Genomic DNA, 13830 nt, shown 5'->3' with positions numbered 1-13830 from the left:
GATCAATATTTTTCCATTGCTTTGAATCAGCTGGATGACGAAGCAGCCCGTCATTTTTTCTCTCATCTACATGCCATCTAAGGTTTTTAGCATCTTTGTGATTCGCAAACAAACGCTTAAGTCGTGGCACTATTGGAAGGTACCAAACTACTTTTAAAGCATATCCGTTTTTTTCTATCTGACCATTATCTTCAGTATTATTTTTTTGACTTGCATCGTGATAAGCCACATTTTGGACACTTTGTCAAAAATTCAAACTCTTTCCTATATAAAATGCAGTCATTGGGACAAGCATGTATCCTTTNATACTCNANACCCATTGGACAAAGAATTTTCTTCGCATCATAATTACGAGTGGGTAGTGTATTTCCATCTGGCAACATTTCATTCAACAACGTCAACAATTATGTAAAACTCTTATCAGTCCATCCATTGCTCACTTCCAAATTCATGAGCCTTAACACAGCTGACAAACGTGTGAAGTTAGTTGAACCGACATACAAAGGTGTTTCCGCATCAGTCGACATCGTCTCATACACATGAGCTTTGGCAAAACTTTCTGCGCCAACATCGCGGATCATGTCCTCCAATTTGTCTTCATCTGGTCGATCTTCTTCCATGGTGGTATCAATAACATTTTCAGTTTGAGAGTCAGTCAGAAAGTACATTTCTTCGTCGTCCCATATCCATGTTGTATAACATCTTAGGAAACCATCACAGATAAGATGTTCTCTAATTTGGGTTGCGTTCAACTTTCTCCCATTCAAACAGTTCACATAAGGACATATAAACTTCACTTCATCATCACTTCTCCCCTCATTACGTTGTGCAAATTGTATAAATTCCTCTACACCTCCTCAACACTAATACATGGTAAATTAATCCAATTTCGATCCATTCCTAAATTTTACAAAATTAAAATTATACAATATTCTATATAAAATTATCAATTCAATCATACAATCAATTCAGTCATACAATCATACAATTAATAATCATTGAAATGATCAATTCAAACATTCTATCACAAATAATTACATATGAGAATTATCACAGTTTGTCTATAGGAATCATTCAATCACATAATTTTGATTTTATAATAAATCTACTAAAAAAAGTTCATAGCATATTATTAAAATGAAATAAATTTGCTGATAAAAAAAAATTAAATACATTTTATCTACCTCTATTCCAATCCTTTCCCCTACAAGCTAACATACTTTATCTCTTAATGAACCACCAAAATCACAACAAATTTGACAAAAACGATCAAAGCCACAACAACATATTCAAACCTAGCATTTCAATATAGCACAAAAATTTCATCAGAGAAGAAAATGGAACGTACCCGAAGCAGCAGAGATGGCGCGACAGAGAGGATGGCGCGGCGGCAGAGGCTGGCGCAACAGCAGAGGGCGTGACGGATGGCCGGATGGTGCGGCGGCAAAGATGGTCTGCGATGGAGATGGCGCGACAGCAGCGAAATCGCGTGGAGGCAAAGGAGAAAGCTTCAGAATCGCGTGGAGAAGATGAAACTGTTCAGTGTTTTGTATTTTTTAACCTACAAAGGGGAATATGTCGCGGTTAACTACTTACCTGCGATAGTAAAGGGGTATATGTCGCAGTTCAAAACTTAACCGCGGCCTATACTCCTTAAAAAAATAATAAAAATGACATTTTTGAAATTATTTTTGAAACTATATGCCGCGGTTCAGCGGGTAACCGCGGTATATACCCTTAAATATTTCAAATTTATTCAAATCAGGGAATATGTCGCGGTTGCTCAGAGAACCGCGACGTATTCCTTAACGTTCTGAATACTCAACTGTCTTCCCAACTAGCTTTTGGGGAATGTCAGTAGGTGGCAGGGGGAATAGGCCGCAGTTCTCTGAGCAACCGCGACATATACCCCTGCTACATTCTGACATTCCCCATCAGTCAGCCCCTGTAATAAATTGGCAGGAGAATAGGTCGCGGTTGCCCAGAGAACCGCGGCCTATTCCCTTGCCAATTTATTGAAGGGGCTGACTGATGGGGAATGTCAGAAGGTAGCAGGGGGAATATGTTGCGGTTGCTCAGAGAACCGCAGCCTATTCCCCTGTTATTTAATTGTTTTCCTGACGTGGCGTCAAAGGTGATGGTTGACTGAGGTATATGCTGCGGTTAAGAGGGGAACCGCGACATATATGTTCGATTTATTTATAGAACTGCCACCGCGCACCATTATTGATGGCAAGCCCTTTAGGGACTTCCCATTCAAAGAAGCATCAACTACACTAAGACTATGAAAGGGAAGTTGATTGAGAACTTAATCTTTTCTTTCTAAAGTCTTAGCATGTTTCTCTCTAACTAACTACATTCTACTATGTTTTGTACGTCATTAATAAAGCTTGGAAACACTTGGATGAGTAACCAAGCAAAGGAACATTTCTACCGCCCAAGTGGTACCGAAACAGCAGATCATCTTCTTCCTTGATTCTGCTGAGTTGGTAAGCTGTAGCTTGCTTCCCAAGCTTCTTTCCATTGTTTTACATCACGTGCACCTTTAGGATAGCTTGCACAACACGTTTTAGAAGCTCTCCTTCATCTATATAAATAGAGAGCTTCATCACTTGTACATTTAACTTGATTTGGAGTAATGAAATGTTGTTGAATTCTCAGCTATCCTCTCAAGTTCAACCTTGTGCCTTGTTATCTGGCACCTCCTATAGCTCCTTTCCCCTTTGGAAGGCTGCCTGAGCTATAATTCTACCAAAAACATTCATCCAATATCACCAGACATTTTCACAAACACCTTCAGTGCAATTCTGACTCCATCTTCTACATCATTTTGCTGCCACTTCTCTGCGACTTGGAGAATTCTTCTGTATATCATGGAGATGTTTCCATCAATTATGTTGTGGTTTCTGGTGAACCGTGGCATAATGAGCGTTGTATAAACCCTATTTTTTACTAGTGAAAGTTAATAGAGTACATCATGTATTTGAAAAAACTTCCAAGAAGTCTTCTGTCACGACCCCTTGGAAGAAGAAATCAATATTCTTTGATCTTCCATATTGGTCAAAGTTAGATGTTAGACATTGCATAGATGTCATGCATGTAGAAAAGAATGTTTGTGATAGCTTGATTGGTACACTACTAAACATCCAGGGAAATACAAAAGATGGAGTAATGCGTGTTTGGATTTGGTTGANATGAAGATCCGAGAAGAGTTGGCACCAAGAGAGATTGGTAAACGTACTTATTTGCCCCTTGCATGTTACACAATGTCCAGACAAGAGAAGATAAGTTTTTCTCTTTGTTTAAAGAGTATCAAGGTACCACAAGGATACTCTTCAAATATCAAGAGCTTAGTGTCAATGCAGGACTTAAAGCTTGTTGGACTCAAGTTTCACGATTGCCACGTGTTAATGCAACAATTGTTACCGGTGGAAATTCGTGGAATTTTGCCCAAAAAAGTTAGGCAGACCATAACTCGATTGTGCTCATTTTTCTCATCATTTTGTAGTAAAGTCATCAATCCTACAAAGTTAAATGAACTTCAAAGTGAAATTATCATCATCTTGTGTCAGCTAGAAATGTTTTTCCCTCCATCCTTTTTTGACAGCATGGTGCATTTACTTGTTCATTTGGTTAGAGAAATAAAGTTTTGTGGACCAATATACTTAAGATGGATGTACCCTATTAAGCGTTATATGAAGATTTTGAAAGGGTACGTCAAAAATCAATATCCCATAGAAGGTTCAATGATCGAAAGATATATTGCTAAAGAAAGTATCGAGTTTTGCTCTGATTATATGACTAAAGCAAATCCGACAGGAGTCCCTCGGACATCATGGTTGAATAGATATTCCACAGTAAAAGCATCCGAGGTGTGAATATGGTGACAAAAAGTCGTGAAGAATTGATGCAAGCACATTTGTACATATTAAACAACACAGATGAAGTCATCCCATTTTTGGAAGCATATTAACCAATTATTTTTTATAGTTCCCTTGTAACACATTTGATTTTATCTGGGAGATCTACTGCTAGAGCTAAAAAGCTTGCATGGGTTCCCCTTAAGATTTGGAATTTTAGTCCATACTTTGTTACATTTTGTACTATTTCAATGATGTTACTTAACATTTTATAATTATGATGATAAATTGTAGTGTAATAGACAAACGGGGTCATATGAATGTGGTTACTACGTCATGTCTTGGATGATGACCATTATTCGTGCACATTACACCAGTGGATGGCACACGGTAATATTTAAGTTTGAAATTTATTTTCTCTATAGTTTATATTTCATATACACTAATTGAAATCATTGTGTTTTATGCAGATTCAATGTGACTGCTCCAATTTCAGAGAAGACAATTAAACTCGTGAGGAAAACACTGGCTAAATATATAATTCAATTATATAATAGTATGTAGTAGATATTATGATATAGTAAATTCGATGTTTATGCTTCTAAGTTGTTTTATGCCTTAGTACATTAGTTTGATTTATGTTTCAAAGTTGATTTATAATCATATTGGATTGATTTATGCTTTAAGAAGTTGATTTATGATTACATTGAATGTATTTAGGTTTAATATAATTTTCATTTAAAATATACGCTTCTAGATTATTTTGGACTATTCTGGCTGTAAAATTATATTCAGGTCTGTTTTTGCAGTTGGAAATATTGCAGAAACAGACCTAGTCTTTAAAAAAAAACAGGTGAATATGCCTCGAATGTGACCATAATCGAGGTAGAAAACAACTCTACGACGTCGGTTCATACACCAACCGAAGCATAAAGTCTAAAAAAAAAAAGAAAAAGACCCTACTACCTCAGTTGAGACCTGAACCGAGGCAGTAGAGGTGGACATACTGCCTCGGTTCAAAAGGAATCGAGGCCTAAAGTCTCGCAAAAAAAAAAATACTGCACCGGTTGGATAAGAACCGATGCGAAATCTTCAACCTTTTTACTTCGGGTAGGAACGAGGTATAAAAATCAAGACTTTTTGTCTCGCCTGGATATGCCTCGGTTTGAGAACCGGCACCAAAGGGCAAAAACAACCGTTGTCGTTTCCCTTGATTGCAGTAGTGTACATTGAACAACAATAACAAAAGTTGGGACCATTTCGAATATTTCTAACCAAAATTGGAACCAATAATGGTATTAAACCTTATAATATATAAAGAAATAGAATCATGATCTCATTTTGTCGATCTACTTCCATACTTAACAATTGAAAAATGATAAACGTTACTTTTATCCACAGATCACGTAAAAGAAATAATATAATAGGTTAAATAAGAAAAATAATTGAAGTTAATCTAAAATATATAATACATTTAATTAGCTTTCAAGATTTAGAGTGTACATTAATAATATTGATTACAATGTTTTTACTCAAATTTAAAGTACATTAACTCATAAACTAATTTTTAAGGATATAAAAAATCACATATGCTGCATGAAAACAAACGATATTAGTACATACGTTGGTCTTACCCTAATTTTACAAACTATATAAAACAAAGACTGTGTACTGGTGTTCATTATTCCCTTAAGACAGAATTATTGGATTCCAGAGTGCGTGGAAGATACTGTGGTCCATAAAATTGGACATTTTTGAGTATAGCACCATTGAAATTACCATGAGTGTGTCCTCCTATATTATTAATCACTCCTGTGGCTTGTGCAGCCTTGTTAATGGCTTTCTTAGCTTTTGCAGAAGGCGGTGTGCAACCATTCTCATCTTTTTTAAAGAGTGTATACTTTTTCCCTTCAATTTCACTTTCAGCATTTTCAGTCAACTCTTTTGGGGGCTCTCCTGACACCTCTCGCTTATTCTGCAAACCTATATTTATCTCAAGCGAACCCTTGTACATAAAAGGACCACTAAACCCCACGCTAAGTCCTGTCTCTTTGTTACACCAAATGCTCACAAAATATTCAACCATTATTCTATAACCAAGTACATAGGAATAACAAAACTTCCAATATGTTCTCTCCATATTACGATCAAGCTTTTGTTCTGTGGACTTCAGAAAAATTTGAACTCCTCCGTCCTCACACCAAAACTTGAACCATGCTGAGTCCTCCTCCACTGTTGGATTGATGTCCCCATCTTGAGAAACTACGACTTCCCCAAACTTGCAATCGCCTCTGCTGTCTCTTAGAGCAGTGATCTTCACATGACATCGTACTTGATGATTTCTACACATGTCGCCACCAACTCTACATAGTACCATGTCTGTATTCACGCTCAATCGTTAAGTGCTGCTTTTGAAGGCATCGTCGAGTGAAGTGTAAACAAGACCGTACTCTTGAGGAAACTCTGAACTTGACCATTTGTAAAGCTCGATCTTCACATACTTGTTGAAAGAGTTTCCCACAGAGAGGATCTTGTGTTTTTGTATATATTGGTATAATATAGCTCTGTAACAATTACTCAAGGTTGCTGCATCATGGGTATGGCGTATATATCACACATATATAGTTTGCTTGAAAGAACACTATAATTTGATTTGTGTATCTATGTATCATCTGTCGTTTTAGGAATGAGGTTGTTTTGTTCTCATATTACTTTTTATATTGAAAGAATAATGTTGGCATAGATATGATATGACAAAGATAAGGGAATCGAATCTTACCCTTGTGGTACATGGAATAATTTTATCATAAAAGTCATATACCATAAGAGTTGAATATATATATACATAGAGAGAGATAAGTGAGTGAGGTACATGGAATACATGTAGTACAAAGTCTAATTATGTCAATGATGCTAATATTTTGACAATTTTTTTCAATAATTTATTTATAACAAAACACGTGTCATCATTAAAAATATTTGAAATAGACTAATCATAAAATGTAATGTTTATCAAAAAATTATAAAAAAAAAAGTTGTTAAAAAAAATTTTTCCTGTGCCAATAGATCATAGTGTTAGGAGAATTTCGAATAAATTTTGTGACGTTATAACCAAGAAGTTGTGTGAGCCCAATCCCCAACGTGTAGGTGAACTACTAAGAAAAAGGTTCACGCTCTCTTTTTAACATAACATCATTTCTTAATTTCAATAACATTTCAAATTTGTGACTGTATTTTCCTGTTCGTGGTTAATATTAAATGATTAGCAAATTCAAATGGCTAAGCAGTGTTTTTTTTTTTTCTTTGGATCATGATACTTTGACAACACTTTTTGACAACTTTCTTGACAACGGTATACGTGTCATCACTTTATTGGTCTATTTGAATTTATGTTTAAAAAAATATTTAAAACGGACCAATCACAAGTTGCCACGTATGCGTTGTCAAAAAGTTATTAAAAAAATGTTGTTAAAAGAACTTTTTCCTTTTTCTTTTTTATATCAGAAATATACTTTTACGTCATAAAGCCAAATAATAAATTCCAGAGCCTTCTCATACAGTAAAGAAAATTGGATAATGGAGATATTGAAGAAGAAAATTGAGGTAAGAATAGTAAAGAAAATAATATGATAAAAAAATTGAGGGAGGAATTCTTACTATGAATACATTTGAATGAAAAGAAGAGTTACAGGAAAATGAAGCCAGACCTGAAGAAAGGAGAAAAGAAAGGAAGCATGTTGCCTCTCAAAATCAACATCTCCTGGTTTGCCATCCTATTTATAGAAGATATCTTACTCTCAAAGGATATCTATGGACTAGATTATTAGGTAATTACTAATTAAATTTATTCATAAGTAATTATGACACTCATCACTTACTTAAGGTTACTCCATCACCATCAACACCTACACTTGTGTATATAGTTTGTAGGTGGAATCAGATGCATATAAAAATAATTGGTGTAAATTCGATGGTTGGAAGATAGAATTTAATCACAAATTGACAACCACAAAAAATTCAGTGGTTTACAAACACCACAATGACCACTTTTGTAGCTTTAGAAGGAAAAAAATTCGATTCAAATTTGAAAAGGATAGAGCTAGGCATTATGCTAAGCAAATTGACGGAGTTATTTTCCTTTGAAAATTACCCATCAGATTACTTTAAAATAAATAAATAAAAATTACAGCTCAAGTAATGTGAAATAAATACAACTTTATTATAAATAAACCGTTATCAAATTAGACCATTTTTATTTTTCAAAACTAAAGCCATGCAAGTAACAACTTTTGTGTGAGGGATGAAGTGTTGAATAATATTTAAATAACCTCATATAAAGAGAATATGATTTCAATAGATATTTATTTCATAATTTAAATTTTTTGTTAATATTTTATATATTAATTTTTTTAATAATTTGACTAAAATTAATTTTAAATTTTTGTGTATTTTTTATTTGAGTAATTTTTTATAACTTAATTCACAAATTAAAATAAAAAGTTTAAATTTTTTACTATTTTATTTTTCTTAACTTTATATTTTAATATTTCTTAATTTTTAAACAAATAAATTATTAAATTTATACATGGTATTATATATATATATATATATATATATATATATATATATATATATAATAAAATGTAATAATAATTTAAAATATTAAAATATATCTTAAGATATAAAAGATTATAAAAATTTGAAAAATATATAATAAAATAATATGATTAAGAAATATATAATTATATAAAAATAATAAAAGTATTATAAATTTTAAATCCAATCAATTAATTTATTAACAAATTATTTAAAATAAAAAGAACATGTATATTAAAATTTTAGAAATTGTAAAAAGGTTAAAAATAGAAAATTAGGAGAGAGAAGTTGTAACACCTCCTATTTTCATTATAAATAATTAATATAAAATAAACTTAAGTTGTAGAGAACACTTAATAAAAATATACATTTATTGTTTTAATTGATGAACTTATACTATAAAAATAGTTAATTACTTTTTAAAAAATTAATAACTAGATGTTAGATTTGTTTTTCTTTTTCTAATAAAAATATTATCAGTTGAAATATTCTTATCATAAAATGTTTTTAACATATGCAATTTTAACGACTATTTTAACTGTCATAAATTTTATTTATATTATATTATATTATATATATATATATAATACTATTCAAATTCATATAACAATCAATAAAATTATGTAAAATTATGTAGAAAAAGTTTATTTTAAATTTATAATGTTAAAAACTAGTAAACTAATAAAAAAAAGTCTGTCAATACATTCAAATTTTTGGAACACATACCGACTTTCAAAATTACTTAAACATATAATACGAGCAACATACTTAAACACTTGAGGAGTTATTCAGTACAGAAATTCACTTAAACTGCTACTATGAACAACTAGGATTCGTGTCTTAAGGAAGTTTAGCAGAAGCAGCAGCATAACAATGTTGCAATTTTCGTATTTAGCTCCATTACCGCTTCCTTGAAATTGTACACACTTTTTCTGTAGCTTGAGCAGTAGTGTTACTGAGTCTCGTAGCTGCGGCTGAAGGTAGGGTGAACCCGTTCTGATCCCTTTTCAAGAGGGTATACGCAAGTGTAGACTAATATTCAGATTCCCAATTAGTTTAATATAGCAGAAATATCCATGAAGGGATTGCTTTATTCATTTATATTGTTAATGTGTTGATCCTTTTTCCTATATTGCTTAAATGTAAAAGCATGATGGCTTAGATGAATAGGTAGATAGATTAATTTAGGTTAAACCAAAATTACTATACATCTGACCCCAATTAGCCTTTCACTATCAAATATGTAACCCTAATTTTCTTTACAGTACGGGTGCATCATAGAGTTATAATAATTTACAGAAATTTTCTTACTTAGAAAACGATCATAACACGCATTTTTAAAGATTAAGATTCAGATTCTTCATTAGCATAATGTATCAGCATCATATTCTTACCAATATATATAGTTCCTTGGCATCGAATATAACAGAAATATGCATGAAAGGATTGCTTTATAATATTTTATTTATAGTGTCATAATAATTCTTTACTGATAAAAAAAAGTGTGTTCATCTCTATATTGCTTAGATGTAAAAGCATGCTGGGGGTGGATATAAATAAATTAATTTAGGTTAAACAAAACTTATAATTGTTGGGGGAGGATCGGCATGCACATAGATCTTCACATATGAAGAGATATTGTTCGCTTTTGGTACCACTCCAAACAACCTCTTACTATTAGAGATATCTATATGTATATAAATCCTTGATCAATCCTTCTTCCACTCAATGTGGGACTTTGTTTCCACTCCAACAATAATCATATTGCATATTTTTTTTATGAGCAAAAGATAATACAGTAAATGTATGACAGTTAGGAACAGATAATATGAGTAGTAATGGAGATTAACCATTAATTAGAGTTACAAGAGTTTATTTAAATATTCTTAGTGAGGAAACGGTGATAACAGTGATTTTGTGCAGAAGAAAGCCGCATGGTTTAATTGTTGGGTTATAAGGAGCTTTGTAGTTCATAACAACATGGCAATTTTGATATCTGGAGCCATTACCGTTGCCTTGAAAGTGTCCACCACTATTGTTAACAGTGACTTTGGTTCCTTCTCCTCGGAAGAGGATGTATTCATTCCCTGTGAACGCACTCTCAACAAAAGCTTTTATAGGTTTTGGGGGTTCTCCATGGATCTCGCGCTGAACCTGTGAAGTAGATCGTTCAACCAAACTCTCTGTGACCAAACTCGGAAACTTGAATTTGAATGGACCTCGAAACTTTACCGAAAGTCCATTCACTTTATGGCACTCAATGTTCACGTAAAAATTCATTTCCCCTGCAACACCTTGGGAATATGAATGAATAACCTTCCAAGTCATATTATTCACACCGGGAGGCGTCACATAATACAAAGAAGCTCTCTTCTGACAGAATACAGTGTAGAAGTTTACCTTGTCACCGTGATTAGATGGTGGAGCATAAATAGTGCCTGCTTCAACCACTCTCACCAGCCGGTATTTGAAATATCCGTAGTTATTATCTCTTTCAGCAATGAGCTCCATGTTGACACGAATGGGGTGATCATCGCACAAACAGTCTGCGGATCTCAATAGCACCTTTTCTGCTCTCACGCTCATACGAAAGATGCTAAACTTAGATTTATCATTGACAGAAGTGTATACGAGAGCGTACTCTTGAGGATACCCTGCACTTGACCATTTGTAAAGGTCTCACTCCAGATCTAAACTCCATATATTTCCCATCTTGGAATTGGTGTGTGTTTTGCGTCACCACTACTGATACACTTGTTTGGATGATAGGGTCATAAATAGAACTAGCTTGTTGCTTGTAAGAGACTCTGAAGCAAGATATGACCCTACTATTAATGGTGTGTCCCCACCATTAACACATATGTCACACATTCACATAGACATGACCAGTTAAACATGTGTTTGATAATCTATGGAAAAGTCTCGAATTTTTTAAATTTTTTTTACTTTTTCGTTTACATTCAAACAAACAGATAGCGTATTTTGCATTTATCTCACTGTTAATAAAGTGGATCGGATCTTTTAGGTTAAGAGAAAACATGTAAGTCAAAATCTTTAGAAGAGAAAAAAAATTCTTAACATATTCACAAGCTTGTCTCAGGAAAATTGTGATTCTGGCTTTGTTTGTGATTGGATCTGACTGAAATTTTATAAGTAGGTTTGAAACATAAAATTCTTCATTCTAATAATTAGGATTGTCAATTGAAGGCTTTAGAATATTATATAAAGCAGTCTCACACTGTTGTTTTATTTTAAATTTTTCTTTCTTTATTTTTCATGTTTGAATGTATTGGTGGTTATAGAGATTTGTTTGTGTTTTTTATTTGATTTTCTTGTTGTTTTGATGTATTGATTGTGGTCGACATTTGTTTATGTTTTTTATTTAACTATCTTTTATCTATTTTTTATTTTAGTATAAATTGATTTAATAATTTTATTTATGAATTTTTACTTTAAAAATATTGATGTTTTTCTTAATTATTATTGACTTTTTTTTTTTATTATTATTGCTCCTCATAAATTTTTATAAGTTTAGAAGAATTATTTTCACATAATATTTCAGTATTTCTTTTGTTGCTATTATTTTTTTTTTCAAATTTATCCTTCTTTTTTTTTTAATTCAAGTCATCTTCGAAAGTTTTCTTCAACCATTATATAGATTTTGATTTAAATAATTCATATTAGTCGAAATAGGATGATTAGTCCAAATAGCCTCTGGTCAACCACAATGCGTCGTCCAATCAAGATAAGGGAATTATGTTTGTTAATCAATAGAACGACCATGAAGAAGGGATTCTGAATGGAGGACACAACACTAAGGACCTTAAACATTGTTTTTAATCAAGATTACTGATAAGAGTTACTTAGTAATTAATGAGTCCAATTAGACTGTGATTAGAGTTTCACTAATCACAAGCCCACCTTGAAACCTATAAATAGATAATTGCATCTTTTACGAATTTAAGATTTTCATGAATTTAAAATTTTCCATATATATAATTTCATTGTTATCCACAAAGCTGTCAAAAGGGGTCATAACCCGAGGGCTAATCCAACCCACCATGGATTCGGGTCAGGTTGGGTTTGAAAAAATTGTATTTTTTTATGCGGGTCAGATTTCAACCCAGCTCATCTAGGTTGAACCCGTGGTGGGCCAAGTTGGCCCACCAACCCACCTACTTATTTTAATTTATTAAAACTTCATTTTAATTTTATAAAAGATATTTATTATTTTTTTTGCTTGAAAAAATTATTTAAGTTCCCTATTTTTAAAACTAATTAAACACCCTAGGTTAGGAGTGAAATTTGAGAGTGACATTTGTTTAGATTTTAATTACAGAAAGTTTGTAATTTTTTTATTTAAAAAAATTGTAATTAAGTGAGTTAGAGAGTCAATCCGTTTACCTACCAACCCGTGGTGGGTCGGGTCAGGTTCAAATTTTTCTGACTTGCTAATAAATGAGTCAGGTTAGATTGACTCTCTAAGTGATTAACCCATGATAGACCAGACCGAGTCGAATTGGATGACCTGTTTTGACAGCACTAGTTATCCATATTTAATTTCACCCCAACCATTGTTGTTCAAGTCCACTACAATAAAATGTTGAAATGGGACAAATTGATTATTTTGTGGTGTACTAACTTTTATCCATGAATAGCATAGATTTTATTGCTATGAAGTTTAAATGAATAAATCGTTGAGAATCACATAAGAAAATAAAGTAGGAACACCTATATACAATAACAAAAATTAAAAGTAAGGCCTACAATACTCAAAAATATTATTACTCGACTACAATTTTTTTTCTTTTTTGCAAATATTACCTCTCATACCATTTTTCTCCATAAAATTACAATCTTTTCCATGATACACAACTAGTCAAGTCCTTCGTACACTCTAGTCAAGTCCTTCGTAAACTCAAAAACTTATTAAGTTGTGGTTTTATAATAGCTCTTCTACCTTCTTCATATTATATTCTATAAGTTTGGTGAATACCACTTCCAAACCAACATTACAATATACATAGACGAACCCTACCACTCACTTTAAGCTTGGCTATCCCTCCAATCACTATCCATAGAAGAGTTAGAGTTAATGATATAGCTTTAATCTTCCAAAATTGATTATAAAGCTCAACATTTTGCTTTTATATCATTGCCTTGCAAATTCTCATATGTTATTTTTATTGTGTAAGATTATGTTCGTCATTGTCACATATCCATTTATCGTCTCTTGTCCTTATAGATGTACTCCTTACTAACTCTTACATTAACAATGTTTGGTAGTTCTCATTCTTTTCTAAACCAAACATCATTCCATATTCCTAATTCTCCAACCTTGAAATTTTTAAAATTTGAGTGGTTGTAGTCTTAA

Source organism: Vigna radiata, unplaced genomic scaffold, assembly GCF_000741045.1.
Source record: "Vigna radiata var. radiata cultivar VC1973A unplaced genomic scaffold, Vradiata_ver6 scaffold_352, whole genome shotgun sequence".
NCBI lineage: Eukaryota > Viridiplantae > Streptophyta > Magnoliopsida > Fabales > Fabaceae > Vigna > Vigna radiata.
Note: the sequence above shows the minus strand (reverse complement) of the source record.